The sequence below is a fragment of the Pseudophryne corroboree genome, chromosome 3, assembly GCF_028390025.1.
Source record: "Pseudophryne corroboree isolate aPseCor3 chromosome 3, aPseCor3.hap2, whole genome shotgun sequence".
Lineage (NCBI taxonomy): Eukaryota > Metazoa > Chordata > Amphibia > Anura > Myobatrachidae > Pseudophryne > Pseudophryne corroboree.
This window is the reverse complement of record NC_086446.1, coordinates 179,079,213-179,105,085: the sequence shown is the minus strand read 5'-3', so window position 1 is coordinate 179,105,085 and position 25,873 is coordinate 179,079,213. Positions and strand designations below refer to the sequence as shown.

The following is a 25,873-nucleotide window of genomic DNA, read 5'->3' as shown; positions in this document are numbered from 1 at the left end:
AACATTGCTACAAAAAAAGATTGTGCAGTTTCTGAGTAGCTGCAGACCTACTCCTAGCTTGCGATCACTTCAGACTGTTTAGTTCCTGTTTTGACGTCACGAACACGCCCTGCGTTCGGCCATCCACGCTTGCGTTTCCCCAGGCACGCCTGCGTTTGTATCTGACATGCCTGCGTTTTTCCACACTCTCCCCGAAAACGGTCAGTTACCTCCCAGAAACATCCCCTTCCTGTCAATCACTCTGCGGCCAGCAGTGCGACTGTAAAGCGTCGCTAGACCTTGTGTGAAACTACTTCGGATGTTGTGAAAGTAGGTCACACATGTGCATTGCGCCGCATACGCATGCGCATAATGACGATTTTTTTTCCTGATCGCTGCGCAGCGACCGAAAACAGCTAGCGAACGACTCGGAATGACCACCTTTGTGTAGTGAATAGCATATTGCCAATTTTATGTTTCTCTGCAGCTAACTTTACTTTTGATATATTTTTATTTAACACTTTTCATCTCCACTTCTATAAACCTGCAGTAAATAAATATCCCATATTTTGTTTCCTGTTGAAAGTTGAACTCCGCTGCTGGAGAACAAGTGGAGCAAACACAAGCCTAGCTGCACATAGGCAGCCACTGCAGCAAAGTGGTTCAATTTAAGGAACCATGGGGGTCATTCCGAGTTGATCGCTCGCTAGCAGTTTTTAGCAGCCGTGCAAACGCTATACCGCCGCCCACTGGGAGTGTATTTTAGCTTAGCAGAAGTGCAAACATTTTTATCGCAGAGCGCTTGCAAAAAATATTTGTGTAGTTTCAGAGTAGCTCAAAACCTACTCGGCGCTTGCGATCACTTCAGACTATTCAGTTTCGGATTTGACGTCACACACCCGCCCAGCGTTCGCCCAGCCACGCCTGCGTTTTCCAATCCATGGCACGCCTGCGTTTTTCCGAACACTCCCTGAAAACGGTCAGTTGCCACCCAGAAACGCCCACTTCATGTTAATCACTCTGCTGCAACCAGTGTGACTGAAATGCATTGCTAGACCCTGTGCAAAACTGCATCGTTCGTTTTGCCCGTACGTCACGCATGTGTATTGTGCCGCGTACGCATGCGCATAATGATGATTTTTTTTTTGCCTGATCGCTGCGCAGCGACCGAAAACAGCTAGCGAACAACTCGGAATGACCACCTTTGTGTAGTGAATAGCATATTGCCAATTTTATGTTTCTCTGCAGCTAACTTTACTTTTGATATATTTTTATTTAACACTTTTCATCTCCACTTCTATAAACCTGCAGTAAATAAATATCCCATATTTTGTTTCCTGTTGAAAGTTGAACTCCGCTGCTGGAGAACAAGTGGAGCAAACACAAGCCTAGCTGCTCATAGGCAGCCACTGCAGCAAAGTGGTTCAATTTAAGGAACCATGGGGGTCATACCGAGTTGATCGCTCGCTAGCAGTTTTTAGCAGCCGTGCAAACGCTATACCGCCGCCCACTGGGAGTGTATTTTAGCTTAGCAGAAGTGCAAACATTTTTATCGCAGAGCGCTTGCAAAAAATATTTGTGTAGTTTCAGAGTAGCTCAAAACCTACTCGGCGCTTGCGATCACTTCAGACTATTCAGTTTCGGATTTGACGTCACACACCCGCCCAGCGTTCGCCCAGCCACGCCTGCGTTTTCCAATCCATGGCACGCCTGCGTTTTTCCGAACACTCCCTGAAAACGGTCAGTTGCCACCCAGAAACGCCCACTTCATGTCAATCACTCTGCTGCAACCAGTGTGACTGAAATGCATTGCTAGACCCTGTGCAAAACTGCATCGTTCGTTTTGCCCGTACGTCACGCATGTGTATTGTGCCGCGTACGCATGCGCATAATGATGATTTTTTTTTTGCCTGATCGCTGCGCAGCGACCGAAAACAGCTAGCGAACAACTCGGAATGACCACCTTTGTGTAGTGAATAGCATATTGCCAATTTTATGTTTCTCTGCAGCTAACTTTACTTTTGATATATTTTTCTTTAACACTTTTCATCTCCACTTCTATAAACCTGCAGTAAATAAATATCCCATATTTTGATTCCTGTTGAAAGTTGAACTCCGCTGCTGGAGTACAAGTGGAGCAAACACAAGCCTAGCTGCTCATAGGCAGCCACTGCAGCAAAGTGGTTCAATTTAAGGAACCATGGGGGTCATTCCGAGTTGATCGCTCGCTAGCAGTTTTTAGCAGCCGTGCAAACGCTATACCGCTGCCCACTGAGAGTGTATTTTAGCTTAGCAGAAGTGCGAACGTTTTTATCGCAGGGCGCCTGCAAAAAATTTTTGTGTAGTTTCAGAGTAGCTCAAAACCTACTCAGCGATTGCGATCACTTCAGACTATTCAGTTCAGGATTTAACGTCACACACCCGCCCAGCGTTCGCCCAGCTACGCCTGCGTTTTCCATGGCACGCCTGCGTTTTTCCGAACACTCCCTGAAAACGGTCAGTTGCCACCCACAAATGCCCACTTCATGTCAATCACTCTGCGGCAAGCAGTGCTACTGAAATGCATCGCTAGACCCTGTGCAAAACTGCATCGTTCGTTTTGCCCGTACATTGCTCGTGTGCATTGCACCGCATACGCATGCGCAGAACTGCCATTTTTTAGCCTGATCGCTGCGCTGCGAACAAATGCAGCTAGCTATCAACTCGGAATGACCACCCATATACTGCCTATACTATGCTGTAAGACATTGAAACTATGCTCATCTAACTCCCTGGAGTTCTCTAGTCTTGCAGCTAACCACTGTAATTAAACATCCTCCATTTTCTTGTAGCTGCCCTTGTTCAGTAACATTTTTAGACGGTTACCTTTTAAGCCCTAAAGTTCAGCAATAAGATAAAGTGTGTCATTCACCTCAGGCATGTTCACCGGTGTTTTGAGTGCCACATACATCCCATCCACCCATTCCTTAAGCCCCTGGGGACTTATGAATCTGTATTAAATTGTTTATTACAAATATATCCATTAAAATATACATAAGTGGTATGAAATCTGTACTTATATGTAAGGAAGAATTCATCCACTGGAGTGCATGTAACCGTACTCATTATGGCCCTCATTGTTATTTCAGTTAGACATCTTTCCTTTAGCTTAGGACAAGGGTAGCCAACCCTGGTCCTCGAGAGCTACCAACAGTTCACATTTTCCAGGTCTCCTAACAGAGGGGGTCATTCTGACCCGCTCGCTCGCTGCTTTTTATAGCAGCCGAGCAAACGGGTATCCACTGCGCGTGCGCCGGCGCATGCCAGATGGCCGAAGGCCGTAGCTGGGCTGCGATCGCCTCTGCCTGATTGACAGGCAGAGGTGGTTGCTGGGCGGGAAGGGGCGGAACGGCGGTGTTTAGCCGGCATTTTGTGGGCACAATCCGGCCAATGCAGGCGTGGCCGGACCGTGCGGGGAGTGGCCTGCAGTGGCTGCGTGACATTATACGCAGCTGCTGCGGGCCGGGGAGCGATGAGTATCTCCCGGCCAGTACGCTAAAGCTGCGCTGGTCGGGAGCTACTCTTGAAGTGCAAAGGCATCGCCGCTGTGCGATAACTTGCACTTCTGCGGGGGGGGGGACTAGCCATGTGCTGGGCGTCCCCCCACATAGCAGTGTGAATGATCGGAGCTGTGCTAAATTTAGCACAGCTACGTTCATCTCGGAATGAGGGCTTGAATCACAAGTGAAGTAATTAGCTCCAACTGTGGATCTTTTAAAATGTGTCAGTTAGTAATTACTGCACCTGTGCACCTGCTAGGTGAGCTGGAAAACATGAACTGTTGGTAGCTCTCGAGGACCAGGGTTGGCTACCACTGGCTTAGGGTTTCTGCTGCACGCACTTGTGTTAGAGCTCTCTTCCCTATACATCCAACACATTTAGCTGATATGTCACTGGTTAGGAATACTTATTCCATTTATTTCTGTGTGTTTTTATGCTGAGACCCTTGGACCACAAGGAAAATGGATCTTCATGCTATCCCCTCAATCTTTCCACCCTATACCTCTAAGCGAGTAATGATGACACTGAGAAAGAGGTGTGGCTACATAGGGCTTGTCTATGGCCATACTGTAATAATATAATAAATGTATGCTTGCTAGACACTTTTATTTCCCATAGAATAATTTTTTAATCAAAACGTATGCATGCGCTTAAAAGGAGGTTCTATTATCTAAGGAGCAAGGATATAAACTGCTAGGGTACATAGAAGGTCTCTGACTCATTGAACATGTCCAGTTTAAGCTCTTTCTTTTCAGCCTGATTTAGCTGGCAGAAGCCTTAAAGATTACTCAGGGACCCACACTAAATTTATTGGCTGCAGGATTTTACCTTCCTCCCTCTCTCTCCAAATCCCCAAGTTTTCCCTATAGTCACTCTCAATTTTGTTTATAATAATATATAAGTGCACAAAGTAGTATTTCCAGCATGTTATGAAACCATAGACAACTTTCTACAAAACTTATAGGCCCTACACACATGCCGATTTTTGGAAAGATATGAACGATCTCGTTCATAAATGAACGAGAACTCGTTCATATCTTTCAGTGTGGAGGCTCCAGCGATGAACGATGCGCGTCCCCGCGCTCGTTCATCGCTGGTCTCCCGTCGGCTGTGCATGCAGGCCAATATGGATGATCTCGTCCATATTTGCCTGCACTTCAATGCAGCCGCGTGACGGGGGGAGTGAAGAAACTTCACTCCCCCCGTCACTGCCCCCCCGCCGCCGGGTCGCTCGTCGGCCGTATCCACCGTCGGGCAGCTCGGCGGCGGATCGGCTAGTGTATAGGGCCCCTTAGTCAAATGAATCTTTTCTAGGCCTTTGCTCCAAACATTCATTGTCTCATCCTAAGATGTCTTTGGAAAAACTATGCTTAGTACCACATCATATCAGATAAATCTTCCCTTTTATCTATTAGTGATACCCAAGGGAGAAGATGACTGTTGGAATGGGAACATTTGTTTCCAGGACCTGATCAGTCTTGGATAAATGATAGATAATGGTCTTTACACTCATGGAGCATCAGTTTGTAACAGAACACACAAATCCTCAACAGGAGGTACAGGAATTGCTGCATCCTTTACAGGATCTTCCTTACAATTGATGCCTCTTGTTGGAGCAGCCTAACACACCCTTCTGGGAGTGCCCCAAAATGAAACCATACTGGCAAACCATCAACTTGAACGTATCATAGATGTTACATGTCCTTCCTTCTCATATTCCTTACTCCCTTCCATCCCTAAACATACTATTTCGTCTTTTTTTTTTATTCTTCATAATCTGTTGATTCAACGATGGCAGATAGGAAACTGGCTGGGTACCTACAAGACAAACTGTTATCAATTGAATCTGCCACATCTATCAAATGGAGTTAATCACCAGCTTCTTGCATAACTCCTCAGACCTTTACCAAGACATGGGAGCCCTGATCAATGTGCTTTAGTGCCCACTTCCTATTCACATGATTTTTCATGCAAAAATCTTAAATCCATTATCTTTAATAATGGTCCTCTCATATCATACTCCCTATTCACTGTTAGTAATGTATAATTATCCTGATCTATGAGATCGGTGAGGAGTACACTAACCAAGTAACCTGAAAGATGTTTGTGGGAAAACACTGTTTCCCCCCAAAAACGGAGTCTTGCAGTGAGCCAGGAGCTAATGTGAAGATAGTTATGTTAGGCTGAAGGGCCCTACACACTGGGCGATTGTAGAGATTTTAACGACCAACGATATTATCGTTGGTCGATTTTATTTCATCAACAATTTTTGCCTACACACTGGACGATATTGTTGGCCGATTTTGATGATTTGACAGTACATACAGTACATCTATATCATCCAAATTGACTTGCATGTATAAACGAGGATAGATCAACGATGAACGACTGCAGATACGCACATCATTCATCGTTGATGCATACACACTGACCGATATGAACGATTTATCATTCGTCTTTGAACTATATCTATCATCGTTATTGTCAAGTGTGTAGGGCCCTTGAGTTAGAGTATTTCATAATATATACATTAATATTCATTTATCATTGACTGCTTTTCATGAGGCACAGGGAAAAAAAGAAGGATTTTAATGGTGAAAAGATAAAGAAAAAGAGATAAAATGTGCATTGCCACATATGGTCATAAGTAACGCGTTAATAAACAGCTGGTAGTTATGTAACATTCTCACTAGCATGGGCACCAATGAGCAATGTAATTGAGGAAGTCAGCAGCTGTTGGAAAATGTTTAGCACACAAATCAGGTTGAGGCATACTTGCCTACCTGACCCTCCCCATGAGGGAGAAAATGCTCTGTTCCTGGACTTTCCTGGTAATGTATGATTGCCATCACCTGTGGTGAAACACCTTTCTTATCAATTACCTAGCTCACCACAGGTGATGGCAATCATACATTACCAGGAAAGCCCAGGGACAGAGCATTTTCTCCCTCATGGAGAGGGTCAGGTAGGCAAGTATGGGTTGAGGACAGCTGGAAATGCAAAGTAAGGCAAAAAATTAAACAGAAAAAAATTACAGCCAACATCATCAAAGACAGAGGGGCTGATGCAGAATTGAACGCAAGTCCATTTTGGGTATGGATCTTGTGTTTCCATAGCCAAGCATATGCATACACCGACAATGCAGAGTTAACTGGGTCACATCTCCATTTGCTGCTTAAAGGGCATAAGTAGGATGTTAACGGATCGTTCACATTGGGCTAAGCTTAGTGATGGCATTTTGACGGCACGTAATTGGAATTGCAGGCTGTGTGTAACTGTGCATACACGCATATTTTCACACGCATCTCTTGCACCAAGGATAGCCCAAACACAGGCGATCCAACTAAGGATATTGATCTATGATGTGTTATGTATGGATGCATAGAACTTTTCACACAGGTGCAGTGGGGGGTTTTGGGGGCTACTCAGCTGTACACAGTACCGTCACATTTATTTAGTGTCATCTTTAATCCATATTCAGTATGCCGGCTGTTGGGATCCCAGCGCTCAGTAAACCGGCACCGGAATCCTGACACCCGGCATACCGACAACTATTCTCCCTTTTGGGGGTCCATGACCCCCCTGGAGGGAGAATAAATAGCGTGGCACGCATAGCACGCCACCGCGCCCACCACATGGCGAGAGCAGCGAGCCCGCAAGGGGCTCATTTGCACTCGCCCAGCTGTCGGTATGCCGGCGCCAGTATGCTGGCCGCCGGGATCCCGGCCGCTGGCATACCATACTACACCCCTTATAACAAGTTCCAGAAACAGGAAGAAATCCATGAAATCCTTTCCAAAACTAATAATATAAGTGTCTGGACAGATAAACATCGTTCCCGGCCAATATGAAGTGCGACGGTATCCTGCATTGTGCCGGGTATACCCACTTGCACGATGCAGGGGAAGACAACGTGATGTACAATGCCATGCTGCAGGAGCATGGCTTCGTACACAATATCTTCTGGTTGTCCGTGCAGCACAACCAACCAGAACATCTCACATGCGACCCGCAGAAGCGCACAATCGCGGGTACACACTGAACGATCCGGCAGTGAAGCTTCTATAAATTTGTAGCAACTTGTCACTGTAGGTGAGAACAGGCACCTTAGAGTAAAGCACTTATTTGTGTGCATGCAGTGTGGGAACAATTGTGTACAACTCTATATCAGCCCCAGAGTTTTTAAATAAATATAAATAATGTGGTTTACTTATATATGTGTACATCATGTAGACTGCAGTGCTAACACACTTTTGTGTGCCTTGTACTTTGCTACCTCTCCCTATAGACTTTCATTTATTTTATGTGCATAGGCAACCTGACCCATACAACCTAGGGTTCAAGTTATGTCTAGCGCTGACCATTTAAATAACATTTACATTTTTGCCCAGCCCCAGAAAATGCTCCTACTGTGTTACACATGTAACTCACCCATATTCATGCTTTGTCTAAATGAATTATGTGTACATTATGTACGTAAAGTTGGCATTTATCATGAGCATACATACCATCATCATCATCATCATCATCATCATCTTCACACTAGCTTGCAGATGCATAGAGGAACATGCAGTGGTGCTGAGAATAGGGAGGGTACTAAGAAAAGAGGCGCCTAAGAGGAGATATTATTAATATCTTCAAATATGTAAAGGGACATCACAAAGAGTTATCAGATGAATTATTTATTAAAAGAACACAGTTTAGGACACGTGGGCACTCACTGCGACTGGAGGAGAGAAAGTTCCATATGCAACGGAGGAAAGGGTTCTTCACTGTTAGGGCAATCAGGATGTAGAATTCCCTGCCAGGGAAGGTGGTAATGGCGGACTCTGTAATTGAATTTTAAAAAGGAATGGATAAAATTCTGAATGAAAAAGCTATCCAAGGTTATAATACTTAAAATATCAACGTGGTTAATCCGAGGGTAACATGAGTTATAGTAGCTAACTAGTCATAAAACATTATTTAGCAAATATGTAGAATCATCACAACTTAAAACAGGTTGAACACGATGGGCAATTTGCCTCTATTCAACCTCAAATACTATGTTACTAATACCCGGGTTTGTCTGGGGCACTGCCCCTTTGTGCACTATGTTTTTGCAGTGAGTATTTTGCAGAGTAGCTGTGACAACAACCCTCTAAGATCTAGTATATAATAGGGATGAGCGGATTCGGTTTTACTCGGTTTTACTCGGTTTTACTCGGTTCTCAAAACGGCATCTTATTGGCTCACGGATGTCACGTGTTTTGGATAGCCAATAAGATGCCGTTTTGAGAACCGAGTAAAACCGAGTAAAACCGAGTAAAACCGAACCTCGCTCATCACTAGTATATAAGGTAGGTGATCTTAAATGGGTATATACTGGTCAATATATAGCTGCCATTCAAGCGAACAGCTGATATATATTGTGAAATCGTTGGTGGGTGTGCACCCCTGATACGTCTGTGAACGACGTTGTCCACCGACTGGCCATGCACTTGCTGCGGGGACTGAAGTCAAAGCTGGGTGGGCAAATTCAAATGCCGCCAGCTGAGGATCTTGACTAACACGTCAAGCATCCGATCATTAAGTGTACACTTACCTTGATCGGCAGCTTGGTCGGGAGCTACATCAGGTCCGCCGATTTGTCGGTCAGGTGTATGCTCATCTTTAGAGAAGCAGAACATAGGAGGGAGAAGTGTGCGCAAATGCAGACCGAGTGTCAGTAAGTGTGTGATTGCTGAATTGAAAACTGAGGAAGATATGGACAGATGTGCAGATATTCCTTAGTGGAAATACACACTATATACAGTATACATTACCTAGTGGCTTGAGATTCGCAAATTCACCTCTAAAGGTTTCTTTTTTACTCATGCCCATATTATATGATTTTGTGGGCATCTTTTACCATGATTTTTTCTCTACTTCCATACACACACAAGAATGATGATATACGGTTAGATGAATCAAGCCTTCTAATAAATGGTGAAGACAAGACAAGAGGAGACGTTGTCTCTAGCAACCAACATTCATCTTCTAGCTAGTATTTATCGAGTACATTCTATAATATGATAGGTTGCTATTAGAGATGAGCGGGTTCGGTTCCACGAGATCCGAACCCCCCCCGAACTTCACCTATTTTACACGGTTCCGAGGCAGCCTCGGATCTTCCCACCTTGCTCGGTTAACCCGAGCGCGCCCGAACGTCATCATCCCGCTGTCGTATTCTCGCGAGATTTGTATTCTATATAAGGAGCCGCGTGTCGCCGCCATTATCACTCGTGCTTTGGAGATGATAGCGAGAGGATGTGGCTGCGTTCTCTCAGTTTCTGTGTTCACTGTTCAGTGTGCTGCAAATATCTGTGCTGAGTGTGCTGCAAATATCTGTGCTCAGTGTGCTGCAAATATCTATGTTCTTTGCCTGAAAACGCTCCATATCTGTGCTGCATTGTAGGAGGACAGTGCAGAATTTTGCTGACCACCAGTATATATATATAGCAGTACGGTACAGTAGTACATTGCTCTACCTCTGTGTCGTCAAGTATACTATCCATATCTGTGCTGCATTGTAGTTGTGCGCAGTATATAGTAGGAGGACAGTGCAGAATTTAGCTGTTTTGCTGACCACCAGTATATATATATAGCAGTACGGTACAGTAGTCCATTGCTCTACCTCTGTGTCGTCAAGTATACTATCCATATCTGTGCTGCATTGAAGTTGTGCGCAGTATATAGTAGGAGGACAATGCAGAATTTTGCTGACCACCAGTATATATATATATATATATAGCAGTACGGTACAGTAGTCCATTGCTCTACATCTGTGTCATCAAGTATACTATCCATATCTGTGCTGCATTGTAGTTGTGCGCAGTATATAGTAGGAGGACAGTGCAGAATTTTGCTGACCACCAGTATATATATATATATATATATATAGCAGTACGGTACAGTAGTCCATTGCTCTACCTATGTGTCGTCAAGTATACTATCCATATCTGTGCTGCATTGTAGTTGTGCACAGTATATAGAAGGAGGACAGTGCAGAATTTTGCTGACCACCAGTATATATATATAGCAGTACGGTACAGTAGTCCATTGCTCTACCTCTGTGTCATCAAGTATACTATCCATATCTGTGCTGCATTGTAGTTGTGCGCAGTATATAGTAGGAGGACAGTGCAGAATTTTGCTGACCACCAGTATATATATATAGCAGTACGATACAGTAGGCCATTGCTCTACCTCTGTGTCGTCAAGTATACTATCCATATCTGTGCTGCATTGTAGTTGTGCGCAGTATATAGTAGGAGGACAGTGCAGAATTTTGCTGACCACCAGTATATAGATATGCAGCAGTACGGTACAGTAGTCCATTGCTCTACCCCTGTGTCATCAAGTATACTATCCATATCTGTGCTGCATTGTAGTTGTGCACAGTATATAGAAGGAGGACAGTGCAGAATTTTGCTGACCACCAGTATATATATATATATATAGCAGTACGGTACAGTAGGCCATTGCTCTACCTCTGTGTCGTCAAGTATACTATCCATATCTGTGCTGCATTGTAGTTGTGCGCAGTATATAGTAGGAGGACAGTGCAGAATTTTGCTGACCACCAGTATATATATATATATATATATATATATATATATATAGCAGTACGGTACAGTAGTCCATTGCTCTACATCTGTGTTGTCAAGTATACTATCCATATCTGTGCTGCATTCTAGTTGTGCGCAGTATATAGTAGGAGGACAGTGCAGAATTTTGCTGACCACCAGTATATATATATATAGCAGTACGATACAGTAGGCCATTGCTCTACCTCTGTGTCGTCAAGTATACTATCCATATCTGTGCTGCATTGTAGTTGTGCGCAGTATATAGTAGGAGGACAGTGCAGAATTTTGCTGACCACCAGTATATAGATACGCAGCAGTACGGAACAGTAGTCCATTGCTCTACCTCTGTGTCATCAAGTATACTATCCATATCTGTGCTGCATTGTAGTTGTACACAGTATATAGAATGAGTACAGTGCAGAATTTTGCTGACCACCAGTATATATATAGCAGTACGGTACAGTAGTCCATTGCTCTACCTCTGTGTCGTCAAGTATACTATCCATATCTGTGCTGCATTGTAGTTGTGCGCAGTATATAGTAGGAGGACAGTGCAGAATTTTGCTGACCACCAGTATATATATATATATATATATATATATATATATAGCAGTACGGTACAGTAGGCCATTGCTCTACCTCTGTGTCGTCAAGTATACTATCCATATCTGTGCTGCATTGTAGTTGTGCGCCGTATATAGTAGGAGGACAGTGCAGAATTTTGCTGACCACCAGTATATATATATAGCAGTACGGTACAGTAGTCCATTGCTCTACCTCTGTGTCGTCAAGTATACTATCCATATCTGTGCTGCATTGTAGTTGTGCGCAGTATATAATAGGAGGACAGTGCAGAATTTTGCTGAACACCAGTATATATATATATAGCAGTATGGTACAGTAGTCCATTGCTCTACATCTGTGTCGTCAAGTATACTATCCATATCTGTGCTGCATTGTAGTTGTGCGCAGTATATAGTAGGAGGACAGTGCAGAATTTTGCTGACCACCAGTATATATATATATAGCAGTACGGTACAGTAGGCCATTGCTCTACCTCTGTGTCGTCAAGTATACTATCCATATCTGTGCTGCATTGTAGTTGTGCGCAGTATATAGTAGGAGGACAGTGCAGAATTTTGCTGACCACCAGTATATATATATATATATAGCAGTACGGTACAGTAGTCCATTGCTCTACGTCTGTGTCGTCAAGTATACTATTCCTTTTCTGTGCTGCATTGTAGTTGTGCGCAGTATATAGTAGGAGGACAGTGCAGAATTTTGCTGACCACCAGTATATATATATAGCAGTATGGTAGAGTAGTCCATTGCTTTACATCTGTGTCGTCAAGTATACTATCCATATCTGTGCTGCATTGTAGTTGTGCGCAGTATATAGTAGGAGGACAGTGCAGAATTTTGCTGACCACCAGTATATATATATAGCAGTACGGTACAGTAGGCCATTGCTCTACCTCTGTGTCGTCAAGTATACAATCCATATCTGTGCTGCATTGTAGTTGTGCGCAGTATATAGTAGGAGGACAATGCAGAATTTTGCTGACCACCAGTATATATATATATATATATATAGCAGTACGGTACAGTAGTCCATTGCTCTACCTCTGTGTCGTCAAGTATACTATCCATATCTGTGCTGCATTGTAGTTGTGCACAGTATATAGAAGGAGGACAGTGCAGAATTTTGCTGACCACCAGTATATATATATAGCAGTACGGTACAGTAGTCCATTGCTCTACCTCTGTGTCGTCAAGTATACTATCCATAACTGTGCTGCATTGTAGTTGTGCACAGTATATAGTAGGAGGACAGTGCAGAATTTTGCTGACCACCAGTATATATATATATATATATATATAATATATATATATATATATATAGCAGTACGGTACAGTAGGCCATTGCTCTACCTCTGTGTCGTCAAGTATACTATCCATATCTGTGCTGCATTGTAGTTGTGCGCCATATATAGTAGGAGGACAGTGCAGAATTTTGCTGACCACCAGTATATATATATATAACAGTACGGTACAGTAGTCCATTGCTCTACCTCTGTGTCGTCAAGTATACTATCCATATCTGTGCTGCATTGTAGTTGTGCGCAGTATATAGTAGGAAGACATTGCAGAATTTTGCTGACCACCAGTATATATATATATATATATATAGCAGTACGGTACAGTAGGCCATTGCTCTACCTCTGTGTCGTCAAGTATACTATCCATATCTGTGCTGCATTGTAGTTGTGCACAGTATATAGAAGGAGGACAGTGCAGAATTTTGCTGACCACCAGTATATAAATATAGCAGTACGGTACAGTAGTCCATTGCTCTACCTCTGTGTCGTCAAGTATACTATCCATATCTGTGCTGCATTGTAGTTGTGCACAGTATATAGTAGGAGGACAGTGCAGAATTTTGCTGACCACCAGTATATATATATATATATATATATATAGCAGTACGGTACAGTAGGCCATTGCTCTACCTCTGTGTCGTCAAGTATACTATCCATATCTGTGCTGCATTGTAGTTGTGCGCCATATATAGTAGGAGGACAGTGCAGAATTTTGCTGACCACCAGTATATATATAGCAGTACGGTACAGTAGTCCATTGCTCTACCTCTGTGTCGTCAAGTATACTATCCATATCTGTGCTGCATTGTAGTTGTGCGCAGTATATAGTAGGAAGACAGTGCAGAATTTTGCTGACCACCAGTATATATATATATATATATATATATATATATATATATATAGCAGTACGGTACAGTAGGCCATTGCTCTACCTCTGTGTCATCAAGTATACTATCCATATCTGTGCTGCATTGTAGTTGTGCGCAGTATATAGTAGGAGGACAGTGCAGAATTTTGCTGACCACCAGTATATATATATATATATATATATATATATATATATATAGCAGTACGGTACAGTAGTCCATTGCTCTACCTATGTGTCGTCAAGTATACTATCCATATCTGTGCTGCATTGTAGTTGTGCACAGTATATAGAAGGAGGACAGTGCAGAATTTTGCTGACCACCAGTATATATATATAGCAGTACGGTACGGTAGTCCATTGCTCTACCTCTGTGTTGTCAAGTATACTATCCATATCTGTGCTGCATTCTAGTTGTGTGCAGTATATAGTAGGAAGACAGTGCAGAATTTTGCTGACCACCAGTATATATATATATATATATATATATATAGAGCAGTACGGTACAGTAGGCCATTACTCTACCTCTGTGTCGTCAAGTATACTATCCATATCTGTGCTGCATTCTAGTTGTGTGCAGTATATAGTAGGAAGACAGTGCAGAATTTTGATGACCACCAGTATATATACAGTATATAGCAGTATGGTACAGTAGTCCATTGCTCTACCTCTGTTTCGTCAAGTTTACTATCCATATCTGTGCTGCATTGTAGTTGTGTGCAGTATATAGTAGGAGGACAGTGCAGAATTTTGCTGACCACCAGTATATATATATATATATATATATATATATATATATAGCAGTACGGTACAGTAGTACATTGCTCTACTTCTGTGTCGTCAAGTATACTATCCATATCTGTGCTGCATTGTAGTTGTGCGCAGTATATAGTAGGAGGACAGTGCAGAATTTTGCTGAACACCAGTATATATATATAGCAGTACGGTACAGTAGTCCATTGCTTTACCTCTGTGTCGTCAAGTATACTATCCATATCTGTGCTGCATTGTAGTTGTGTGCAGTATATAGTAGGAGGACAGTGCAGAATTTTGCTGACCACCAGTATATATATATATATAGCAGTGCGGTACAGTAGTCCATTGCTCTACCTCTATGTCGTCAAGTAAACTATCCATATCTGTGCTGCATTGTAGTTGTGCGCAGTATATAGTAGGAGGACAGTGCAGAATTTTGCTGACCACCAGTATATATATATAGCAGTACGGTACAGTAGTCCATTGCTCTACATCTGTGTCGTCAAGTATACTATCCATATCTGTGCTGCATTGTAGTTGTGCGCAGTATATAGTAGGAGGACAGTGCAGAATTTTGTTGACCACCAGTATATATATATATATATATATATATATATATATAGAGCAGTACGGTACAACAGGCTATTGCTATTGATATATTACTGGCATATAATTCCACACATTAAAAGATGGAGAACAAAAATGTGGAGGGAGGCCGGCCACTTGGGTCGCTTAGCTTAGCCATCCAGCGACCTTGGTGCACCTCTTTTTTTCTTTGCATCATGTGCTGTTTGGGGACAATTTTTTAAAGTACCATCCTGTCTGACACTGCAGTGCCACTCCTAGATGGGCCAGGTGTTTGTGCCGGCCACTTGGGTCGCTTAGCTTAGTCATCCAGCGACCTCGGTGCAAATTTTAGGACTAAAAATAATATTGTGAGGTGTGAGGTGTTCAGAATAGACTGGAAATGAGTGGAAATTATGGTTATTGAGGTTAATAATACTATGGGATCAAAATGACCCCCAAATTCTATGATTTGAGCTGTTTTTGAGGGGTTTTAGGAAAAAAAACACCCAAATCCGGCAAAAAAAATTCAGGGAGGTTTTGCCAAAACGCGTCCGAATCCAAAACACGGCCGCGGAACCGAATCCAAAACCAAAACACAAAACCCGAAAAATTTCCGGTGCACATCTCTAGTTGCTATAGGCAACTTCTCCACTCCTTAGAATGCTTGACACATTTTTCCCATAGCTACTGTATTATTGCTTTATTTTTTCTGTATTTTTAAAAAAATATTATTTAAAGATGTGTGCTAATATCTGTTTCTGTTTTGCTGTTTCCTTTATTACTGTCTTTTAGGTGCATAGCGGTTGTAACTATCGTTGTCTGCCTGATGTTTTTCCTCTACTACTGTTTTTAAAAGCTGATACTACAACACACAGCAGTTATCACGTGGGACTGGACATTCATTTATCGAAATGAAAAACGGTCTTTCTAAAAATTCTTCCAACGTTCACGGTTTTGATACAAAGTCAGCATTGGGAACTTCCTCAGTCGAAAATGCTAACAAATGGTGAAAGAAACAAGGATCAGTGTATTCAAAACAGCAAGATTTATATTTTCAGGAAGATTTGCAAAAATGACTACAGTGTATGAAAATGCAGAAACAGAGCAATGGAAGCTGATGAATCATCATATAGTATTTCGCATTGTTCTACCCACATGTAATTTATAATAAATTACAGGCACCTTAAATTTAAATACTTATGTAAAAAAAAAAAAAAATCATCTGAACCTAAAAGGATACTCAGTGAGCAATATTTTTATGTAATGAGACTCACATCAGTCTTCTAGTTCCTAACCCTACACCCAATAATATGAAACCACAATATTTAGACTCCAGTGTACTAGTGGTTCCAGTAACCTAGCACAATACTTTGCAATACTCTTATAATTAATTGTACTCATCATTTAACTGGATTATGATAGATAATCCACAATGTTTGTTTCTATTATCTGGATTCTTGTCATATAATCCTTGTCCGCATGCTCTGCCAGATTATAAATGAAGGAGGATTTATCATGGGGATGTTTCAATACAAGTACATACATTATGGGGTGCTTCAGCTACTCCACTGTGGTAATAAACTACCGTTTAGGTGGTATAAAAAAAAATCATGCTATTTATATAAAATGGATTAATGTTCTGCACAGTTCAAAATCTTACAAGCTGAAGAACAAGAAACATAGCTTATAGATAACAATATATACCTTTTGTTTTTGTAGAGAGACTGCATTTTAACAGGCATTTTATTTGCCAATTTGGCTGATTTAGTCCAAATAGGTTGAAATCATCAAACTTGTGGGAGCTTCATCAACCACCAAAGATGGCTGAGAATGATTGTAATCCAACAGTTTTTTTTAAATGTTTCAAAAATACAGATTGGCTCATGAGAGCCACTGCCATGTGTGTGCAGCTATTGGCTGACCACACAGAGTGTGATGACATCCAATCATTCAGCCTTATGAACGGACAAGGCACTTAGCGAAGAACACCTTTGACTTAGTCAACGCCTCTCTTCGAACCACTTGGAAATATTGCCCTCTTGACACAAAGATTTTTGTGCTTCTTGGCAAAAAATAGGCATACTTGCATGACAGTAAGTACATAAGGCTCCAAAAAAAATCTTTTGGACTTGGTTTTGCACTTTTGAAAGTTGTATATGCTTTTTACTGTCTCCCATATAAATGTCTTTATCCTAAGTCATTTATCAAACAAGCACTTATTGCAGCGATATCATTTTGTTTACAACCACTTTAATCAGTTTATTATTTTTTCATTTGTACCTTTCCGTTATTGCCTTCCTGAAATGATGTTAAAATAACAGGTATCACGGCTGTACAAGCACCAATCCAATAAAAGCCTTCTAATGAAAATCAATAGAAAATCCCTTCACATGCAAAAGTCAGTGATATTTAATCCTCAATGACAATATGATACAACGGTTCACAATACAAATAATAAAAAACTAAATAGTGTTCCTTTAATATTCATCACCTCCTACCTCATTACAGTTTCATATTATCTTGGGGTTAAAACGTAAAAACATTTTATTGGTTCATTTCGTAGTTCCATGGAATAACTGGGAGTTCATAGTATAAAGCAGGAGCTTCAAATATATAATTGTACTTTGTAACAATGAAAACATTGGATAAGAAGCTGTATTCCCTTTAGACTCAGTGATATATTACAGTTAGTGTTACTACAATGCCATGTGTTAAGAGTATAACTATTATGTAGAAACAGGTTTTATAAATGTTTACTGTTTTGTACCTCGCACTTGTGTTCTACAGCAGATTATATCTGTGCCTACAACGCCACTTACCTTGTACCAATCAACCACCAACACCTCTTAGTGTCATTATGATGGAGTGATCAGTGGAGAACAAATCTCCCTTTTGTTTTTTTCTTTATTGATATCATGTGTCTGCCTTTGCACCACTACACTGAGCTTAACACGATCACATTGGCATTGACAAGTCAAATATTGCTAACATCAATGTCAAAGCTCAAAAATTAGATTTCGTCTGTGCTTCTGAGATATTGAAATGGGCAAAAGTGCGGGTATGGGGTACATTTACTAAAACGTCTGAAAAGAGAGCTTGCAGTTCTAAATACAGCAGCCAATCAGATTCTATTATTTATATAGTACATTCTGCAAATGATAGTTAGAATCTGATTGATTGCTATTTGCAACAACTCCACTTTTCCTTTTTTAGAAGTCGTAGTAAATCTACTCCTTGTTTTACAATCTGCTCATGGGTGATTACCACTAGTTTCACAGTAAGTATGGAACAAATAAATCAATGCATTTAATATGACAGACTTCATATATACTGTATGACACTTGAACTAAAGGGAGTTTTTTTTTATCACATTGACTATTACCATAATGAGAGTGGTTTTAAATAATTCTGGAAAAATATATAATGAAAGCAGAAATCTAAATTGAAAATGAATGCTTTGATCTGTGCATGGGAACCGCTAATAACTTCCATACTTTAATTTGTGCAGGACGGCTATTCTCACTAATGTCATATCAGACACAGCCCGGGAGAGATGAAACTCCCAGTCTCCCCTTATGGACATTTGTCCTCTCTCAGTCCTAAATGTATATAAAACACAAGACCAAATAATGGTAACTCTACAGGTATCCGCATGATAGGTCAACAGTAATAAGATTGATAGTCAATAGGTTGACTCCATATGGTTGATATCCATTAGGTCGACATGTACAAAAGGTCGACATGGCCAATAGGTCGACAGTGCTTATGGTTGGCAGGTGCAAAAGGTCGACATTTCCAATGGTCGACACACATATGGTTGACACTGATTTTTTTTTACAACTTTTTCATACTTTACAATCCACGATTAGGAATAGTAACCTTGGTCGAAGCATGGCGAGCGAGCCAAGCAGTAGACTAATTGGGGTCACATGTGGTTAAACATACAAAATGGCACCCAAAAATGCAAAAAAGAAACCCCCAAAATACATGCATCGACCATTTCCACGTCGAACCATTTCGGGCGTCAACATTTTGACACTGTATACCATGTGAATGTTGACAATATGGGGGTTACCTAGTGACTGTTGACCTAATATTGGTTGAACTAATGCTCCACACATAATTCCACATATAGAGAGCCGTCTAGAATTAAAATCCACACCCTGCGCACTTACAACTGAGGTGGGCAATTGGGGATTGTTATATTGGATTCGGTATGAAATCCCAACTGTTGGGATCCCGGCAGTCAAAATACAGACGCCGGAATCCTGACAGTCGGAATCCCAGCCTTGAGTGCAGCGTGTCCCCTCCTGGGCTCGCTGCACTCGCCATGCTTCGGGGTCGGTGGCGACCATTGGTTGCCACACTAATCTATTCCCCCTCAGGTGGTGGCGTGGACCACCACCCAAGTGGGAATTCCGGCGGCGGGATTTTGACCACCAGGATCCTGACAGTTGGGAAATTAACTGCATCCCATTATATGAATGGGCAAATAACTTGGGGTGGATCTTTCAGACATTCAGATACAGCTGTAGAGGAACAAGCTTTCCTATAGCACTTTATTGTGGAGAGTATAGTAACATGGGGCCAACTATTTGTTAGTTCACCACAGACGTTTCCAGATGGAGCTATTTGCACCTACATATGATGCCTTGTGTTTACATCTGAGAGGATGAATGATAGGTAGAAGGTAATGTGGTAATATTGTGATGTCTAGCTAGGAATGGGAGGTTTTGTATAACTTTTCAATGACACCATTCCCATGTATAGGAATTGCTACATATTCTCCAATATATCATTGTATGCTGTGGTTTTTCTATAGTAAATATAATATTTTATGGCATGTATTAGTAAGTGAGTATTCCTGTGAAATGTTAGGATTCTCTTATACAGTAATATGATATCCAATCAGTATAATGTTCACTCATATCTATTATATAAGTAGTAAATGTGTTAGTGCAACTCTTTACTGTAGATGGCTCCTAGGTAGGTGTGAGGAAACTGGTGTTGGGAGAGAAGTTTTAAAACCGACCAGTATTTCAGAAAGGATTGCTCTGAAGACAGAACTATTAAAGATATAATCATTTGTATTAATTGGCACTATTAAAACCATATCAAGCTTTAAAAAAAGATATACTTAAGATTTCTACAATATCCCTCCCTCCCACAATCCACATTCTTCTGTCTTATAGCAGAACCATTATCAATCAAAATACTTTCAGAGTGAGCCATGGAAATATACAAGCTGCTGTCAGCACAAACAAGTTTTCTGAGCAACCTAAGAGACAAAAGATCCCATTGTCAATTAAATATATATATATATATATATATATATATATATATACAGACCTGCATTAAACCTGCAATAAAAAAAACAACACTATTTACACCAATGTAGGACATAAGGTATTGTAAATGCTGTTGAGAGATTAGAGGGGATATGTATCAAAGCTTGGAGAGGGATAAAGTACCAGCCAATCAGCTCCTAACTGCCATTTTAAGTACACTGGGGTCTATTTACTAAGCCATGGATGGAGATTATAGGGTCTGTTTACTAAGCCTTGGATGGAGATAAAGTCAACAGAGATAAAGTACCAGCCAACCCGCTCCTAACTGCCATGTCACAGGCTGGGTTTGAAAAATGACAGGAGCTGGTTGGCTGGTATTTATCTTGGTCCACTCTATCTCCATCCTAGGCTTAGTAAATAGATCCCAAAGTACCAGCCAACCAGCTCCTAACTGTCATTTTTCAAACACAGCCTGCGACATGGCAGCTAGCAGGTGATTGATTGAGACTTTATCTCCATCTAAGGCTGACAGGGGATGCAGTCAGTTTACCTCCAATCAAAATACCGACATTCAAAATCCCGACACCAATTGACCGATGGTCAAAATCCCGACAAGGTCAAAATCCTGACATGGACAAAATACCGACATTTAAAATACCGACAAGGTCAAAATACCGACATGTAAAATGCCGACAGGTCAAAATACAGACATGAGTTTTTCAAGATTTTTTTCATTAAAACCGACTTGTTCATACTTTACCATCCCAGTGGACCTGGAGGGGGAATATAATAGTGTGCCCGAAGCATGGCGAGCGCAGCGAGCCTTGCGAGGGGACGCGCTACACTTTATATGGTGTCCATGTTGACTTATGTCGACATACACACACAAAAAAAACAAAAACCGCATGTCGGTATTTTGACCTGTCGGCATTTTACATGTCAGTATTTTGACCTTGTCGGTATTTTAAATGTCGGTATTTTGTCCATGTCGGGATTTTGACTGTGTCGGGATTTTAACCATCGGTCAATTGGTGTCGGGATTTTGAACGTCGGGATTTTGATTGGAGGTATTTCATAACGATCCCGCTGACAGGAGCTGATTGGTTGGTTCCTCTCTTCAAGATTTGATAAATCTCCCCCAAAATCAGACGCTCAAAATATTTAACATACTTTTTTAAACATTTATCATAGATCACCTTACATTTCCAAAGATAGTAAGGTAATGTGATCCAATTGTTTTAGCAATTTTTTAACCTTTGAATAAAAGGGCCCAAATGTGCAGATACTGCAGCAGAAATATGCACGTCCCAGCTATCTGTAGCTCAATGTTCAAAAATGTGTCTGTCTTGGAACAATGGCAAAGATAATGGTTTCTTAGAACAGTTTTAAACTCCTCTCTGTTCAAAGCCGGATTCCTCATAGCCTTTGTAAGTTGTAATATTGTTACACTCTATCGTGTCCACATCGTTAAGTAGAGTGGGTAACATTATAGTGATTATAGCAGCCAATAAAAGGCTGCAATGGAGTATATTGTGTTCAGTGTACGCTGACTGTTAATCTCTATACTACATGTAATATTAGTAAGGTCGATAACAGCAGTCTGTCAGAAAAAAAAGAAAGAATAAGAATGTATGAAACTGAATATTTATTTATTATTCGTTCAACTAGATCCGTAAAGTGCTTTCATGTAAAATTAACCCTTTCCTGGACCTGGTGCAGTGAATGGCTTAATGGATACAATCTTTTTTATATATATTTGGGAAAAAGTATTTCATAGTATTCTTATCATAGTGAGGAAGAGATCCCACTTCTTTCCTCTACTTGAGGGCTTTGTGCACTTTTTACACGGCATTGCTGAAAACACAAAGGTTCACTGACAATGCACTATTTATTACGCAGATAGTTTTATAGCTAGATAAGGGCTTAATGTATTTTGTGATCTAATTATTTTTACAGTATTTTATAGACAGAATAGGGATTGCACTGGATTCGTTATTGGACACTTGTATTGATGTAGCAGGTGACGGTCATTACTTTAAATAAAATGTGTTAATATGGAAATGTATGCAGAAACAATTTTACTCTAAGGCTACGCACCAACTGGTGTTTGATTTTGCCATAACAAATGCAAGTTCAAATGCCAGTGATACAGAGTGGGAGACGTACCGCCATAGCACTTCCTGCTATGAACCCACCGCTCATCAGCTTAGTGCTGATGCGCTTTTTTCCCCCGCCCCCGGCCGGCTTCACTGGGCATACAAGAGATCTCCAATGCAGCCCGGAGCTGCCAGCCGCCACAGCACTGTCCTGGCTGTGGTGAATGGGCAACGACGCCTGCAACTGTCGAAATCAGTAGCTGCAGGTGTCGGAATGGTCAGTGCCACTGACCATTCATACAATGCCCTATCTTGTAGATTGCAGTGCCGATATAGACAGGGGCGCCCTGTCATGTACCGCACACTGGCACATTCACACATGGGGAAGAAGCGGTATCAACGCATATAATGTGCGCTGATACTACTTCTCCCCCATAAAGACTCATCATACATCTCCCCCCAAATGTCAAATGGAAGTATCTGATGTAGTTGTTTGGAAGGTCATTGATGGTAACTCAGTCAGTTTGACTTCAGTTAAACCCAGTGGTTCTCAAACTCTGTCCTCAGGACCTCAACCAGTTAATTTTTTCCTGGTCACCTGGCTGGAGCATAGTTGTGTCCTTTACTCACTGACACATTTTAAAAGATCCACAGGTGGAACTAATTATTTCACTTGTGATTCTGTGAGGAGACCTGGAAAACATGAACTATTTGGGGTCCTGAGAACTGAATTTGAGACTCTATGGTTAAACCCATTGACTGGAGTAGGTAGTGTTCACATAACTATGGGCCTGATTCAGAGCTGATCGTAGATGTGCGAAAAAAACACACATCTACTATCAGAATCAGAGGCATGCTGGGGGACCGCCCAGCACAGGGCTAGTCCGCACTGCATGCCAAGCCCCATCCCCAGCAGAGGTGCGAAAGCATCGCACTGTGGCAATGCGTTCGCACCTGGTGAGTTGCTCCCTGCCTACGCAGCCTAGCTGCAAAGGCAGGCGGCTACCTGCCATGTTTTGGGTCGCAAGACTGCGTGTCACGCCACGCAGATGCCATGGCCCACCTCAGCAATGGACCGGACGCACCTTCATTTAAACGCAGCTTGCACGCCCCCTCCCAGCACACCACCGCCTCTACTTGTCAGTCAGGCAGAGGCAATCGCACCAGTGAGATGCTTTTGCATCTCACTATGTGCGCACACGCAGTGTGGCCGCTGTGTGTGCGCACTACACAATGGGCTTAAGGGAGCGATCGCTGCCGTTGCAGCGATCAGCTCTGAAATAGGCCCTATGGCCCTCATTCCGAGTTGTTCGCTCGCTAGCCGCTTTTCGCAGCAGTGCACATGCTAAGCCGCCGCCCTCTGGGAGTGAATCTTAGCTTAGCAGAATTGCGAACGAAAGATTCGCAAAATTGCGAATAGAAATTTCTTAGCAGTTTCTGAGTAGCTCGAGACTTACTCTGCCACTGCGATCAGTTCAGTCAGTTTCGTTCCTGGTTTGACGTCACAAACACACCCAGCGTTCGCCCAGACACTCCCCCGTTTCTCCAGCCACTCCCGCGTTTTTCCCAGAAACGGCAGCGTTTTTTCACACACACCCATAAAACGGCCAGTTTCCGCCCAGAAACACCCACTTCCTGTCAATCACACTCCGATCACCAGAACGAAGAAAAAACCTCGTAATGCCGTGAGTAAAATACCAAACTTCCTAGCAAATTTACTTGGCGCAGCCGCAGTGCGAACATTGCGCATGCGCAGTTAGCGGAAAATCGCACCGATGCGAAGGAATATAACGAGCGAACAACTCGGAATGAGGGCCTATGTTCTGAACGTGAGATAATGTAAGGCTGCTGGAAACAGTGTTTTCCTTTCCTGCATTGTGTAGTTTTATAAAACTTGTATGCAAAACGAAATTGAAGCCAGAAATGTTTACATACAAGATATCTACAAGTGGTAAAAGGCGGAGTTAGAAAAAACAGCAACAGATTTCTAGGCTTCCAAAAACAGAGCTTTTATTCTGTCCCAGGTAGCCACCTATATACAGGTGAAACATTTTTATAATTAATCCGATTTGTCTTCCTGGAGAAGATTTCAATTGTTGGTCAGAACCTTGTTTATCACAGAATATTAATATGCTGTTCACTTGGTGAATCGTATTGTATATTATATGCGCAAAATGAGACAGGAGAGAAGGGATCAATATATATCAATGTCTATATATTAGTATGCTGTTGGTGAATCTCTCTTGTAACCTGTGGTGCTTTTTCTAGAAATAAATGTGTCACTTTAGAAACATTAAGCCTTTTGTGATTATTTTTTTCTTTTTTTGGTTAAACCTGGATTTTATTATGATTTTTGATACCTCAGTGGGATAGAGATTCGGAAAGAAAAGTATAGAAATTGGGAAAAAATCAGGTAACAGAAATACTGCATATGTCAGTGGCAAGTGTAATACTCATAGTAACATAATACCATACCCAGCAGTGCTTTATTTACTGTTTTTAATGTTTACATATATTGGGCCTGATTCAGAATTCTATGTAAACCAATGGTTTGCGTACAACTCTGATGGTAGGTGGACTGGCATGCACATAAACAGGTCCTGCATTGCCATATGCAGTGCCTGCTAAGCCGCAGCCTGATTGTCAGCAGTCCCTGTTTTCTGGTAGTGCCGAAACCAAGGTCTATATTGCAGATTTCCTGGCCCCGGCTGATGAAAACACGGCCCCTCCTGCATAACCTGAGGGTTACTGAGATGGCCAATGTTTTCAATGACGATTCGATGCTGCATCCATGGATGCAGAATGAATCACAGAAGCTTGCAGGAGGCTATTTACACAAGACACCTCCTGTAGCATTAGCATATTATTGCACTGTGGGGCCGATTCAGACCTTGACACTGATGTGCAAAAATCACTTTAACGCACATGTGCAAGGTCCTAAACTGCAGTTTAAGACCTGGAGGGGGCGGGAATGGGACATCAACACCAAATTTTGTGGGTGTCGATGTTCTGTTTTAGGGGCACGGTCCGGACAACGCAGGCATGTCTGGACAGTTTGCCGGGCGGGCCGCTGCGACCTTTAACATAGCGGGTAGCCATCTGCATTCGCAGCTAAGCTGCACAGGCAGAGGGCTACTAGAAACACGCGAAAGCATCGCCGCCGTGCAGTGCTCTCGCATGTCTGAAGGGGAAGCTGGATCCGGCATGCGGGGCGGACTTGCCCTGTGCTGGGCGTCCCCACGCATGTCAAAGAAATTGATTGGAGATGTGCGTTTCTCATACATCTACG

General features: G+C 42.0%; 1 long non-coding RNA gene across 1 annotated transcript in view; it reads left to right on the top strand.

Annotated features, from left to right (window-relative positions):
• LOC135055051 (uncharacterized) overlaps positions 1-24,881 on the top strand; it is a 70,045-nt gene extending 45,164 nt beyond the window's left edge. The window contains exon 3 of the long non-coding RNA XR_010243633.1: positions 15,993-24,881. This is a non-coding gene — a long non-coding RNA (uncharacterized LOC135055051). The remainder of the gene's footprint in view (positions 1-15,992) is intronic.
• The last annotated feature ends 992 nt before the right edge of the window (positions 24,882-25,873 follow it).